The sequence below is a fragment of the Mirounga angustirostris genome, unplaced genomic scaffold (genome assembly GCF_029215605.1).
Source record: "Mirounga angustirostris isolate CCGP_5_RB_7025 unplaced genomic scaffold, mMirAng1.0.hap1 SCAF_15, whole genome shotgun sequence".
In the NCBI taxonomy this organism is placed as follows: domain Eukaryota; kingdom Metazoa; phylum Chordata; class Mammalia; order Carnivora; family Phocidae; genus Mirounga; species Mirounga angustirostris.
Window position 1 is genome coordinate 22,578,407 of NW_026991723.1, and position 13,916 is coordinate 22,592,322.

General features: G+C 40.6%; 1 pseudogene; it reads right to left on the minus strand.

Moving 5' to 3' along the window:
• Positions 1-1,073: 1,073 nt before the first annotated feature.
• LOC123850237 (actin, cytoplasmic 2-like) lies at positions 1,074-9,848 on the minus strand (annotated as a pseudogene).
• Between the last annotated feature and the right edge of the window lie 4,068 nt (positions 9,849-13,916).

Below are 13,916 nucleotides of genomic sequence, written 5' to 3' on the forward strand. Positions count from 1 at the left end.
GACAAAGAATAATACAATTTAATAACAAGGTTGATGTCCTTCATTCAAGGGAAAACAATCCACAGACTGGGGGAGTACATGCCTCACAAGCAGTGAAACACTCTTCCCAAGGGATTTGGGGCAAGAGCAAGTTTTATAGCACTTTCTTTCAGATAAACACCCAGAAGTGAAAGTGTTGGATCATACGGTAGTGCTATTTAAAATTTTTTAAGGAACCTCAACAGTTATCTACAGTGGCTGCTCCAACTTACATTCCCACCAACAGTGCACAAAGAGGTTCCTTTCTCCACATCCTCACCAACACTTGTATTGTCTTTCTCATACTAACCATTCTAACAGGTGTAAATTGATATCTCATTGTGGGGTTTTTTTGGTTTTGTTTTAATTTACTGCAGCATTTTATTTTCCTCACATAAGACACAGTGCTGGGGCTTAATGTTCTCACATGACAGCAGAAAACCAAAATTTGAGAATTGTGCACCAAAAAAACCCCACTTTACATAAATTAAAAGGATGAATACATACATTTACATGTGTAAATGCAAACTGTTTCCCAATTCAAGGCAAGCAATAACCCATGGTGCTCTGAAGAAAAGATTTGAAGGCTTGGACCTCCCAACCCTATCAGACCAGCAGGGCAGAAATGAGAACCGGTTCAGGACCTCTTGCCAGCCTCTAGAGAAATCCTGGAATAGGCAGCTCTTACACATTAATAGCCTGCACAGATCAAGAAACTCATGGTCTGGTAGACTCTCATCAAGCCAATAGATTTGTCTTCCATAAACATGTTCTCACCTCAGTCATGATGTGACTGAGCAACATGTATTAAGGTTTTAAGTCAAAGATAGATACAGCATACTAAACATACAAACAGAACAGTTAACTTGAATACAAGGTCAAAAATAGCAGCAAGTTCTACAGTCCAGGGCTAGTATCAGATACACGTTTCAAGGACATATTTCTTTTCAAAGGCTTATTCCAGTTTCATGAGACTAGCATGAGGTTTGCTAGGGCATATTTACACTGTTGAATTAACTCATGTAGCAAATACTATGCATCTGCTCGAAGTCCATTTAGAGGCATTTGTGGAGGATGATGGAGAGACCCACCTCCTTGTATTCCTGCTACTGATCCACATCTGCTGGAGGGTAGACAGCGAGACTAGGAGGGAGCCCCCATCCACACTGAGTACTTATACTCAGGAGGAGCGATGCTCTTGATCTTCATTGTACTGAGGGCCAGGGCCATGAACGCCTTCTGTTTCCATCAGTGAGCCAGGATACATGGTGGTCCCACTGGACACCACCATGTAAGAGTATAGTGTGTTGAGCACCTGGGTAGCTCAGTTGGTTGGGCATCTGCCTTCAGCTCGGGTCAAGATCTCAGGGTCCTGGGATCGAATCCTGCATCAGGCTCCCTGCTCAGCGGGGAGTCTGCTTCTCCCTCTGTCTGCTGCTTCCCCTGCTTATGTGCTCTCATTCTCTCTCTCTTAAATAAATAAAATCTTTAAAAAAAAAAAAAAAGAGTACAGTGTGTCATCATCACACTTCATGATGGGAGTTGAAAGGAGTTGAAGGTGGTCCCATGGGTGCCACAGGACTCCATACCCAGGAAAAAGGACTGGAAGAGTGCCTCTAGACACCAGAACTGCTTGTGGCTGGTGGTGATCACCTGACTATAGTTCATAACTATTCTTCTGGGAGCAGGAGGATGTAGCTGTGGCCCCAGCTCCTGCTCCAAGACATAGCAGACCTCCATGATGTCATACAGGATTTCCTGCTCAGCCACTGTGGTGAAGCTGCAGTCATGCTCCATGAGAATCTTCATGCGATGGTCTTTCAGGTCTCAGCCAGCTAGGACCTGACACAGGATGGTATGGGGCAGAGTGTAGCCCTCATAGATGGGTACTGTGTGGGTGACTTGGTCCCCATAACTCATGACAATACCAGTGGTACAGCCAGAGACACATAGGAACAACACAGCCTGATGGTCATGTACCTAAGCAAAGTATGGAAGATCTGGAATGTGATCTGAATCATCTCTCAGTTGGCCTTGACATTCAAGGTGGCATCAGTCAGCAGCACAGGGTGCTCCTCAGGGTTCTAGAAGTTGTGGTGCCAGATCTTCTCTATGTTTTCTCAGTTGATGATGATGCCCTGCTTGATGGGGTACTTAAAAGTTAGGATTCCACTCTTGCTCTGGGCCTCATCACCCAAGTGGTCCTTCTGTCCCATGCCCACAATGATGCCTGGTGTCAGGGGTGCCTGACAGTGGACAAGAACATGTCCTGGACAAGGGTGGGGGAGTCATTCCCAGCAAAGCCAGATTTGCACATGCCAGAGCCAGTCATGATGAGCAGTGTGGTTTCTTCTAGTGGAGGTCGTGGGCCCAAGGGTGGAGTGAAGCAGGCATTGTGGTTTGATTTGCATTTCCCTAATGATTAGTGATGTTGAGCACTGCACCTTTTCATATACCTGTTGGCCATGTCTATTCAGAGCCATCCATTTTTAACTTGATTTTTTTTTTGTTTTTTCTTTTTTTGTGTGTGAGTTGTAGAAATTATTTATATATTTTAAAAATCAACCCTTTCTCAGATATAAAATTTGCAAATACTTTTCTCCCATTCAGCAGGTTGCCTTTTCATTTTGTTGACGGTTCCCCTTGCTATGCAGAAGCTTTTCAGTTTGAGGTAGTCTCACTCATTTATTTTTGCAAATAATTCTTACTAAATCATTGAAAATAATGATGAAGTTCTTATTTGTAGACTGCACACATATTGCTAGAGCTGTCATCATGTGGCTCAATTCAATGTTACTAAAAGTGAATAGCAGCTACACCATGGACAAAGGTATGGAATATGAAATCAGAGATTCAAGGCTGCCCCTCCGGGCTATGCTAGTCAGAAAACCCTGACCCTGACCTACTGTGCCCTCTTCAGACTCATGAAACAAAAATGCCTTCAGGAACTCTGGATCTAGCAATTTTAGTAGCTGCTCAGTGGCAATCCCCTTCTTGGCAGTAGTCAGAGTATCCCAGTGGAATAGCAAATGCCCAATTCTTCCCATCACCATTGCTGCTTCTGTGGACTACTGGATTTGCCATCAGACCTCCTCATTCAGGCAGTCCCCTGCAAGCCCCGAATGAGGCTGCTCATGGCTGAGTTTGCCAGAAGAAATACAGAACAATTAGTTAAATTTGGATTTCATGAAAAGAAGAAATATTTTTTTTTTTTTTTTTTTTTTTTAGAAAAGCCATGTCTCAAATATTATATGGAGCTTACTTGTATTAAAAAATGTTTTAGGGGCGCCTGGGTGGCTCAGTCGTTAAGCGTCTGCCTTCGGCTCAGGTCATGATCTCAGGGTCCTGGGATCGAGCCCCACATCGGGCTCCCTGCTCGGCAGGAAACCTGCTTCTCCCTCTTCCACTCCCCCTGCTTGTGTTCCCTCTCTCGCAAATAAATAAATAAAATCTTAAAAAAAAAAAAAGTTTTAATCTGAAATTCAAGTTTAACTGGGTGTCATGTATTATTATGTGCTAAATCTGGCAACCCTACTTGAAGTGTGAAGGTTCTGGTCATCCCAGGCCCACCCCATCCTGGGATGGACTAATGAAATCAATATTTCTTGATTACCTATCATTTTCTCTGTGTATCTTTTGGAAAATGCTATTGCTGGATTTCATATTGTTGATTCCTTCAGTCTTTTTGAAACTCTTCTTTGCCTTCCTTGACTCATCTTTCTTTTCTTTTTAAAATCTGACCAGTGTTTCTCTGGATTCTAATTCTTCCCCCACTGTCTAAATCAAAGGTTAGTCAACATTTCCTGTAAAGGGTCAGACAGTAAATATTTTATTTTTTGAGGACCACATAGTATCTGTCATAACTCCTGGACTCTGACTTTGTAGAGCAAAAACAGTAACTGGCAATATGCAAATGAATGAACATGGCTATGTTCCAATAAAACTTTATTTACACAAATAGGCACTAGGACAGACTTAGCCCATAGGCCATAATTTGCCAATCCCTCCTCTAGATGCAAGTGTAGCTGGATTAGTCCTTGTCTTTCTTCATTGTTTGTTCTTTTATCGATCTCATCTAATTACATGATAGGCCTACGACTTGTATTTCAGTGACATGCAAATCTGTATCTCAAACCCTGACTTTCCTCCCAGTCTACAGTCTTGTATTCCAAAAGCCTGCAAGATGATTCTTCCTGAATGTCTTATAGACACTTTAAATTCATCAATCCCAATTTCTCTCTGAAAGCACCACATCTCCTGTTCCTCTCCACAATCTCTATTTCTGCCAGGATAACCACTATCCCTATGGCTAAACCCAGCTCAAAATTTCCACAGGTGTTTGGTTTCTTCCTTTCCCCAGCTGCCCATATTCACCCAGTGGACAAGTACTATAAATTCAACATATTTATTTCATATCTGTGTCTCCTGTCCCTTCCTACCACCAAGGGGAAGCTTTCTGTACCTCTTCTCATTGCAATATTATCCAAATGACTCTAGACACCAGACAACAACCAAATTTCTCCAATACTGTTAGACTGCCTTTCCTTGGAATGGTTCTGATTTCTCTCTTTCTTCCTACCGTCCTCTTGAAGACTTTTTAATGCTTTTATATTAAAGTCTAGATTCTTTAGCCTGACATCAAAGACCCTCTCTGAGCAGATTCAACTCTTTAACTGTGTGCACCATTAACAGTAATCAAAACAAACTATGTGCAGTTCCCTAGCTACTCAAACACTTTCTTATCTACTTAATTCTCCCATGCTTTGGTTTTCCCCTGCCCTTCCCAACCCTGGTCACCTAATTCCTACCTACATTGGAGGACCCAGCTCAAATACCTTCTCCACAAAGTCATCCCTAACCTTCCATCTAGAAGAAATGTTTCCATATTCAAACTTTTGTCTCCACTTAGATTATACCTCCCTCACAGCTATTATAATTTTCTACCTTGTATCACACTAGCTCCTGCCCTATCTCCCTTGATACGGTTTGAAATCTGGTAATAGAGTCTCTGAATTTCCTTTTCTTTCCCCCCAAAAGATACAGTAAAAAACCTTCCAACCTTCCTCATTTTAGGTGTTCAATACATACTTGGTAAACAAATAAAAAAATAGAAGATTAGTATTCTATATACAAAAAAAAAAAATTACTGAGTGAATGAGTATGTGTAAAGAGAGAAAAATTGTGGATGTGTAGTTAATTTTAACTCATTCTTCATTTTTCCACCTTCCCTTTTTTTCACTGTGGCGGAGGAGAAAGGGGCATTTAACCCAGATCTACCTATTTCAACAGCCTCCATTCTTTTTTTTTTTTTTTAATGTTTTATTTATTTATTCATGAGAGTCAGAGAGAGAGAGAGAGAGAGGCAGAGGCAGAGGGAGAAGCAGGCTCCCCACCTAGCAGGGAGCCCGATGCAGGACTCTATCCAGGACCCTGGGATCATGACCTGAGCTGAAGGCAGACGCTTAACCATCTGAGCCACCCAGGCGCCCCCAACAGCCTCCATTCTTATCTACAAAGATATACTGCCTCTCATATTAAAAATAACAATTAACTTGGAAGTGAGGATTGGAGACTATTAGTAAATGTATGGTTTTTATTTCGTGTGTATTAAGAAATGGATAGCAGAGTAGCAGTCAGGTCCAGATCTTCTAAGGAATTAGAAAATCATACCAGTTATTTTAGCAGAGGGAATGTAATATAAAGAATTCTGACTAGGTATAAAGTTGTAACCAGATAACTAAAAAAGTAAGAGAATTCCAAGGTATTAAAGATGTGGTGATTGAAGGAGGCAACTACCATCCCTGTGGCCTGGGAGAAACAAAAGGAAGAGATTAAAAGTATCAAAATCTATAAAAATTAACAAAATTTACAAAAATTAAAAGTATCAAAATTTACAAACTTAAAAGAAGAATCTCATCAGGCTGAAACTCAGGTTCTGAAAATAGGAACCCTGTTTAGCTGGTGTTAAAAAACACTGCAAGTGAATTCAGCCGCATCTACAGGAAGGAACCCTGCTGCCAGGGAGAAGGAGCATTGCTGGGGAGAGCATCCTAAGAACAGGAAGTAGAGAGGGAGGAGCAAATCCCTCCTTCCTCATCCAGACCCTCTAATGTCCCTACTGACAGAGCCTAATATAGAAGCAGCTGGCAAAGCAGAAATATGGTTTGCAGGGCCCCAGACCCTGCAGCACAGAGATATAGAGCTATAAAAGGATGGGTTTGGAATTGAGAGGCAATAACTTAAGAAGTGGTCCAGGAAAGACACCTATGAAAAGGTACCTATTGAAATGTGGCACTTGTGAGCTTGAGAATGAAGTCAAATAGGCTAACATAAGCAATATGAGATCTCTCACCTTAAAAGTAAAATTGTAAAGACCTCTAGGTGGGGACCCGAAACACGTAAAAGGAAAAAAAAAAAAAAAGATGCAGACAGATTTCTTGACTTCAAAAATCAAATAACAGCTCAAGAAAACACCAAGACAAATTACCTGTGATCTTGAAAACAGTGAGGGGGGTTAGGGAATTTGTCATAATTGGCAAAGCATTGTTAATTCAAACCCCAAGGAATGCTAAAATGCCACAGTTTCACACTAGAGGTCACCCCCAGTAAGAAAATATAATTGTACCATCCTTTATTGTCCCCCTGTAGCTGTTACAATATTGGAGAGCTGCTCCTTATTGCAAAGAGATTGGATTTTTATGAGACTGACATGCTAAGCAGCTTTCTAGTCAAGTAAAATACTGCATTAAACAGAATTCACTTTCGTACTTTGGTTGAGAAGCAGATATATTGACTGTATAGTACAGAAGACAGTATTCATTACATGCAATCACTGACCTATTTCTAAGGTATCAACTTTAATCAGAGGTAGGTCAACACTGTTATCAAGAAACAATACACTGGATATTACATAGAGACTGATATTGAAGAAATACTGCCTCATGTCAGTATTTAAATTGGGGAAAATACTGCCTTGTATCAACAGAATGCAGGTGTACTACATGAAATAATTACACTACATAGTTTAACAAACTCATTAATTTTAGAGTTTATTGCATTAAAGGCATTTACAGCTTAGGAAATTAGGGTGTCTTTATCATTTCATGGCAAATTATGATGATTCAAGGACATCTTCCAGAAATGACATTTGTTAAAATTCTTAATGGCAAGGGATCCTCTGTAAGTACAGAATTCCAATTTTCAAGATCATCTGAATGCACTAAAAATAAGCTGATCATTCATTGGTATGATGTGGATCACTTTTACTGTATCTCCATGTCAATGTTCCTTTGATATTTGTGCTCCCAGCTTTTACTACCCACTAACTCTGGTCGCTGTTGTTGTTTTGTTGCTGTTCTTGTTTGTTCTTGTTTGTTTGCTGTTCTCCCCCAATATTCTGGTCTTTCTACATCATTCATGGAAAATACCTACGACCTTTTTTTCTTTATACTTCAGTTGCCATTCCTGGAGCCACCAATGACCATGTTGTTTAAAGTGTCCAAGAGCCTAACCCCTCAAGTCTGTGACCTCCTCACTCAGTGTGGTCTTTTCTTGCACCCCACTTCAACAAGCAGCTCACCCGGTCACATCCTTTCTGTTTTCATCAAATAAATGCACCACCTTCCAAATTTCTATTAGATAGAAAGATTATATTGTATTGTATTATTATATATCCATTCATTCTACTATGCTCCCTAGTATATCCAAATCCACTGATACGTCACTTTTCTACAATCTATCACTTCTCGAGTTGGTACTGCCCTCCATTCAGGTTTAGAACCCATGGATTATCATTATAATTATTCACTAGTTACCCATTCAACTTTCTTGCCCCACTTTCCCTCGATCATGCTCCTTTGGATAAATCCCCACCTTGGTTAAACCCAACTATCTCGTCATTCTATACTTTTCTCCATAATGCTGAATGTTGCTAAGGAAAAGACATAGAAACATGCTGTCAGGTCTAAATTTGAAAAATCAAGATAAGAATTATTTGACAATAATAACCAGAGAGTCAAAGGGTCTCTCAATAATTCAAATATACTTCCAGAATACATTCACTCACCTACTTAGCAAAATGGACTTTTAATACCTTCTCTCTCCTCCAACCTTCAGCACAACTATTCCCCAAAGACCCATATACACACATACTCTCAGCTAGTGATATTGTCTCATATTTGAGAAAAAGGAGGCAACTAAAGAGAAACTGCCTTATCTTACCACTACCAAGTCCTGGATCTGTTACCACAGTCTCTGGCTGTCCCTCCATTATAATGAAGTATGCCTTCCCTGTGTACCCCTAAACTTGTGCTCTAGGCACCATTCTTTTTCTACTTTTCAGGGTATCCATTCAGTTCCTGGTAATCAATTTCTCCCTCTCTACTGAATCATTCCCATCAACACATACACATTCTTCTTGATGTCATAGTATCATCATTGCTATTGACCCCATACAACCTCCCTTGACCGACCCCATGGTCCTCCTTCAGTTTCTGGAGTACTTTTCTGCTCCTTTTATAGCAAAAGTTATTGAATGGCTTATTTATGGCCCAGTCTTTACTTCCTGCCATGCCATCTCTCCTTAGCCCATTATTTTTTCCTACACAATTGATTCTTCTTGTCAAGGTTATTAGAAATCATCACCAAAGTCCACCACGTTTCCAAATTTACTTGGCAGCTATAATTCTTAATCTTACTCAAATTATTGGCAAAATTAGACACTGTCAGCCACTCAATCCTCCTTAAAACACATCCTTAATTTATGTGACTCCACATTTTGCTGTTTTTTTCCTTATATCTGAATCACTTCTGCTCAGTCTCTTTTTTTGGCCCGCCCCTTCAGTTCAAAACTGAAAAGCTGGAGTGCCCCAGAGATCCTCCAAAGCTCCACTATTCTCCATCTCCAGTATTTTCCTTGGTGAGCTTTTATATATTCCCACTATTTTAATACCATCTGTGGAGACTATCGAATTTGTATCTCCATCACTGACCTCTCCACTGAGCTCTAAACTCTAAGCTGTAATTAACTGTAATTCTATGATTGACATTTCCACTTGAATATCTAATCATCTCATTAATCCCAATATGGCCAAACAGAAGCTTGATTCCTTTGATTTTTATCCCCAATGTGCACTTTTGAACTCCTTCCCTGTCAATATCTCCACCAACCACCTGGTGCTCAGGTACAACATTTAGCATCATTTCAATTCCTCTCTTCCCCTCATTCTCCTCCCTCACATGAAATCCCTAAACAAATTACTTCAGATTCAACTCCAAAATAGATTTTAAACCTACCCACTCCTTTTTATCTCCCCTGCACCAGCCACTTCCAGTTGCAATCATTATCACCTGCATGATTGCTCTAATCTACAAGAGAGGTCATTTCCATTGCTGGAACTATCTTTTCCACTATCATTTCCATTGCTGAAATATCTTTTCAAAACATAAATCTTTTCACGTAACACAACACACACACACACTTAAAGCCCACCATTTCTTTCCCTTGGTACTTAGAATAAAATCTAAAGTCCTTCCTGTTGCCTATAAGAACCAATATGACATGACCCAGTTCCACCTTTCTAGCTTCAGGACCTAGTGCTCTCTCCCAATCTCATACTTCAGCTCTAATAGCTTTGTTTTTATTCCTCAAACTCACCAAATTCTCTCTGCCTCAAGGCCTTTGCACTTGTTCTTGTCTCTGCAGAGCTCTGTGTGGCTGGCCTTTATTACAGCTCACCCTCTATCTTCACGGAGGCACCATCATCCTGCAATATACCATCCTGCTTTAGCTTCTTCACAGCACTCATCACTTTTGAAACTCTCTTGCCCATTTTTTGTTATTGTTTACTTTCTTTTTTCATCTGTCATCTCTCTCTAAGTCAAGAACCTTATATATATTTTTGCCACTATATCTAGAGCCTACATTATCTAGAGCATAGTTGACTCTAAATAAATATGTGTGGAAGGAGGAAAAATGTGAAAGAAGGAAGGAAATAGGATTTAATGATTTTCTCATAAAGGTAATGACACAACTATTTGTACAGTTTCTCTAACATCCATCTTTCCAACTTCCCAACTAAATTTCATCTCTGCAAGTTTATGCATAACAAAGTACAGAGCACAGCTTAGCTCAGAGGCATGGCTCTGTTAAATAAAACTAATTTGACAGGATCAGACCACTGGGGTTTAGCCATTCACATTCTGGATGGCTGGAAATCATAGTGTGCCAAACCTCCTTGGGTACTCAGTGAACCACACTCTCCACCATCTCCCTACACACTCCAGGCAATTACCCATCTGGTTTGCCTGGCTCGCCCAGTCGTATTTGAATGAGGTTTTCAGCTGAAAGTGAATGGTGTGTGCCAGACCTGAAAGGCAGCCTCCGGCAGTTGTATCCCAGGCCTGCTTTCAGCTGTAGCCATTCTCTCCAGACGGGGGTCAGGATCCTCCCCAAAAGTAGCAGGACAGGTAAAGACAGAGGAGGGAAATGGGAGCCTAGGCAGGAATCAGGAGACCTGGGTTCGAATCCCTGCCTATCTCAAGTTCACTGTGACCTGATGAAATCCCTGCACCCCTCTAGATTTGCTTCCCAGCTGCAAACTATGGGGTTCATACTAGGTAACTCTAGGAATTTCTTCCAGTTCTAACATTCCAAACTTGTAAACCACCAAGTGGCAAGCATTTGCTGGGTTGCAAATTCTCCAACCCAACAAGCCAATCTCCAACCTGGGATGAGTGGTGACATTACCACCATGTGGGTTTTTTATATTTGCCCAGAAACTCATAATTACGAGGTTACCCTCACCACACCCCTTTGACATACATGGGTGACAAACACTAATTACCCTGCTTTGCTGGAGGAAGAAAGATGGCACAGAATGATTAAACAACTCACCCTCTGTTTACCAAAAGCAGTGGTCTGGCAGGGACTAGAAATCCATGAATCTGAGTAGTAGACCTGAGCTCAGGACATTAGGCCACAGGGCTCTGCTAGAGCATACCAGTGTTTGGCTTCACTTGTTTTTTATTCTGGAATAGATGAAAAACAGTCATGATTGCATTCTCTTTTCTGAGTGATTCACTGCTGTTAGTGCTAATGCAATTGGATAAAAGAGAGAAAGTTCTATTTACTTCAACCAAAAACCTAAGAAAATTTTGTGTGGGCAGGCAGTGAGGTACACAGGGAGAGTATGGACTTTGAAGTAAGAGACACTTGTCTTTGTTTTGTGAGCAAACATTTTTCCAGGTATTAAGAAAGCACAAAAAGCATAAAGATGTGTAAGACTCAATTCCACTCATAGCTCTGCAAGATAACCTAATTCTCTGAGTTTTGCTTTTCTCATCTGTAAAATGTAACTGATAGAACTTGCCCACAATATCCTTGCAAGGATGAAAAGTGATGAGAAAAGGCAGTTACTCCCATTGTGGTTCCTCAGTTAATTAGCACCTTTTCCTCTTTCTCCTCTTCCTTATCTAGGGAACACAAAATTGGGTGTTCCCTACCCACACACCCAAAGTCCCCTGCTATTCACCATTATCCAATGAAGAAAGACCAGACCACAGGCCACTAAAGCAGGTGACCAATCATCCATGAGGTGAAGGGATCCCTGGTATCTCCTGTTCCAGACTTGCTAATGACATAGGGTATCTTAAAAATGAATAACTGACCCTGTGTCTCCACCTGTAACAGTGGAACTAACCAAATTGTCCCAGGGAATATTCTGGAAGAAAAGGCCTCTGAAAGGTTTATAGACTCTTGGACATAAAATGTAGACTAAGTGCTATGATTTTTTTTTTTTTTAAGATTTTATTTATTTGACAGAGAGAGACACAGCGAGAGAGGGAACACAAGCAGGGGAGTGGGAGAGGGAGAAGCAGGGCTCCCGCTGAGCAGGGAGCCCAATGCGGGGCTCGAACCCAGGACCCCGGGATCATGACCTGAGCTGAAGGCAGATGCTTAATGACTGAGCCACCCAGGCGCCCCAGCGCTATGATTTTTTTTTGGCAGTCTTTCAAGTTACACTCAAACATCTCTAGTCCTCTGAATAGCCACTTCAGCCTCCTTATCCATCAGCTTAGTCTCTATCATGCCGCCAGCAGAGACATCTGCAGAAGCTAGTGAATAAGAAAAAGAGACACAAAGTAGGGAAGGAACACAGTTCACCACTAAGGCAAACGTCTTAGCTTGTTTCCTTTTCTTACTCTTATAGAGATTTGGAGAATCACATTTTTCAACATCAGGCTTCTGTTTTTAACCAATATTGTTAAAAACAGGGGACTCAGAATGACAAACAAGAGACAAGTTTGCACTGAGGTGGTCTGGTGATGAGCCCTGGAGCTCTGGACGCTGAGTTGGGAGACATGCTTTCAGGCCTGTACCTACCACCAGTGGGCTGTGTGGTGATCTGCAAGAGTATGAACTCCTGTAATGAACTGAGATTCATTCCCCCACCTCTGTATAAGTAGGCTAAGAATAAACTGTCCCCAAAATGCTTACTAGAACTAAAGTCCTATGAATCCTGGAATAACGTACATAGAAGCTGACACACAGTAGCCACACACACCTTATATTCACAGTGTTGGGGGCCCATAGGTCCAAGGGTCCTATATTCTCATGCCCTCTGCTATAACATTGTTCATTTTTTTTTTGGAGTAGAAGCAGACTTTATATCCCTGAGAGAAACATAAATGTATATAAGAACTATGTGTTCCAATACATCTGTATCATTAACAAGTTTCCTAGGTATTTTAGATTAAAACAAAAAAATCCATGGATTTTGAGAAACTCTGGTCTAGACATACATATCCCAAACTACTAACCAGGTAAGAAAGCAAAACACAGGAAAAGACACTTTCAGTATTTGAAAGAAATTAATAATGAACATGTCACTTAAAATAATTATTCTCAAACTGTATTTAAAAAGTTTTAAAAAAATTCAGATTCCTGAGTCCTACTCCATACCTTAGTCAGAACTGTGGGGAAAGGAGTGTAAATGGCCCAGTTGCAGGCATATTTGCAAAGCTCCTAAGGCCATGCCGCTGATTGCCCAGCTCTGGAAACCACTGTTAGAAAGCAAAACCTCAGAAGCCAAGTCTGGCAAGTATGTCAGTCCCTCTCCTCAGTGCCCAGCAGAAGTAATTTCTCCTCTCACTTGTGAACATCTGTGATAATCATCACAGAGAGCCAATCATCACAGAGAGCCGGCTTGTTTGTTAATGGGGGGAAGAAAAGCTATTTACCTAGTTTGCAAGCCAAGGGAGAGCTTAATTAATGTCAGAGTAGATACGATTTCCTCCTCTCTCCTTGCCCTAGGAACTCACAGGGATAACGAGAGGATTTTTAATTAATGTTTGAAAAGCATTCTGAGATCCCTGGATGAGAGGTGCTGGAGAAGGGCACAATGTGATTATTATTGTTATTAATAGTAGTTGTAATAATAGAAATAATGAAGTTCTCCAAAGTGATTTTTTTAGAAAATTCATGACATCAATTGCCAGTACATTTTTGTGGCAAGGATTTTGGAGAGAATAAAGGAGAAAGGAAAAAAAAAGATATAAGGAAAATAAAAATACTTTTTTTACCCAAAAGAACTGGGTAACACTTTGAGGTTCTAGCATGAGGACTCCATGAAAAGTTCTTCTTATACTTTTCCAAGGTAAATTAAAATATAACTATTAATTTCTATGTTACCAGTGAATGATTATGAAGGAACATAGTTATGAAGGAAAGAACCCAAGTTTGGAAAATGGAAGTTCAGAATTTGGGGCTTATCATTGCCTATTTACTGGCTTACCACTTACTAATTATTTAACCTTGGGCAAATCACATTATCTATATTTCCTTATTGATAAAATGGGAAGATATTGAAATATGTTCTACCCAACTCACAGGTTAATGA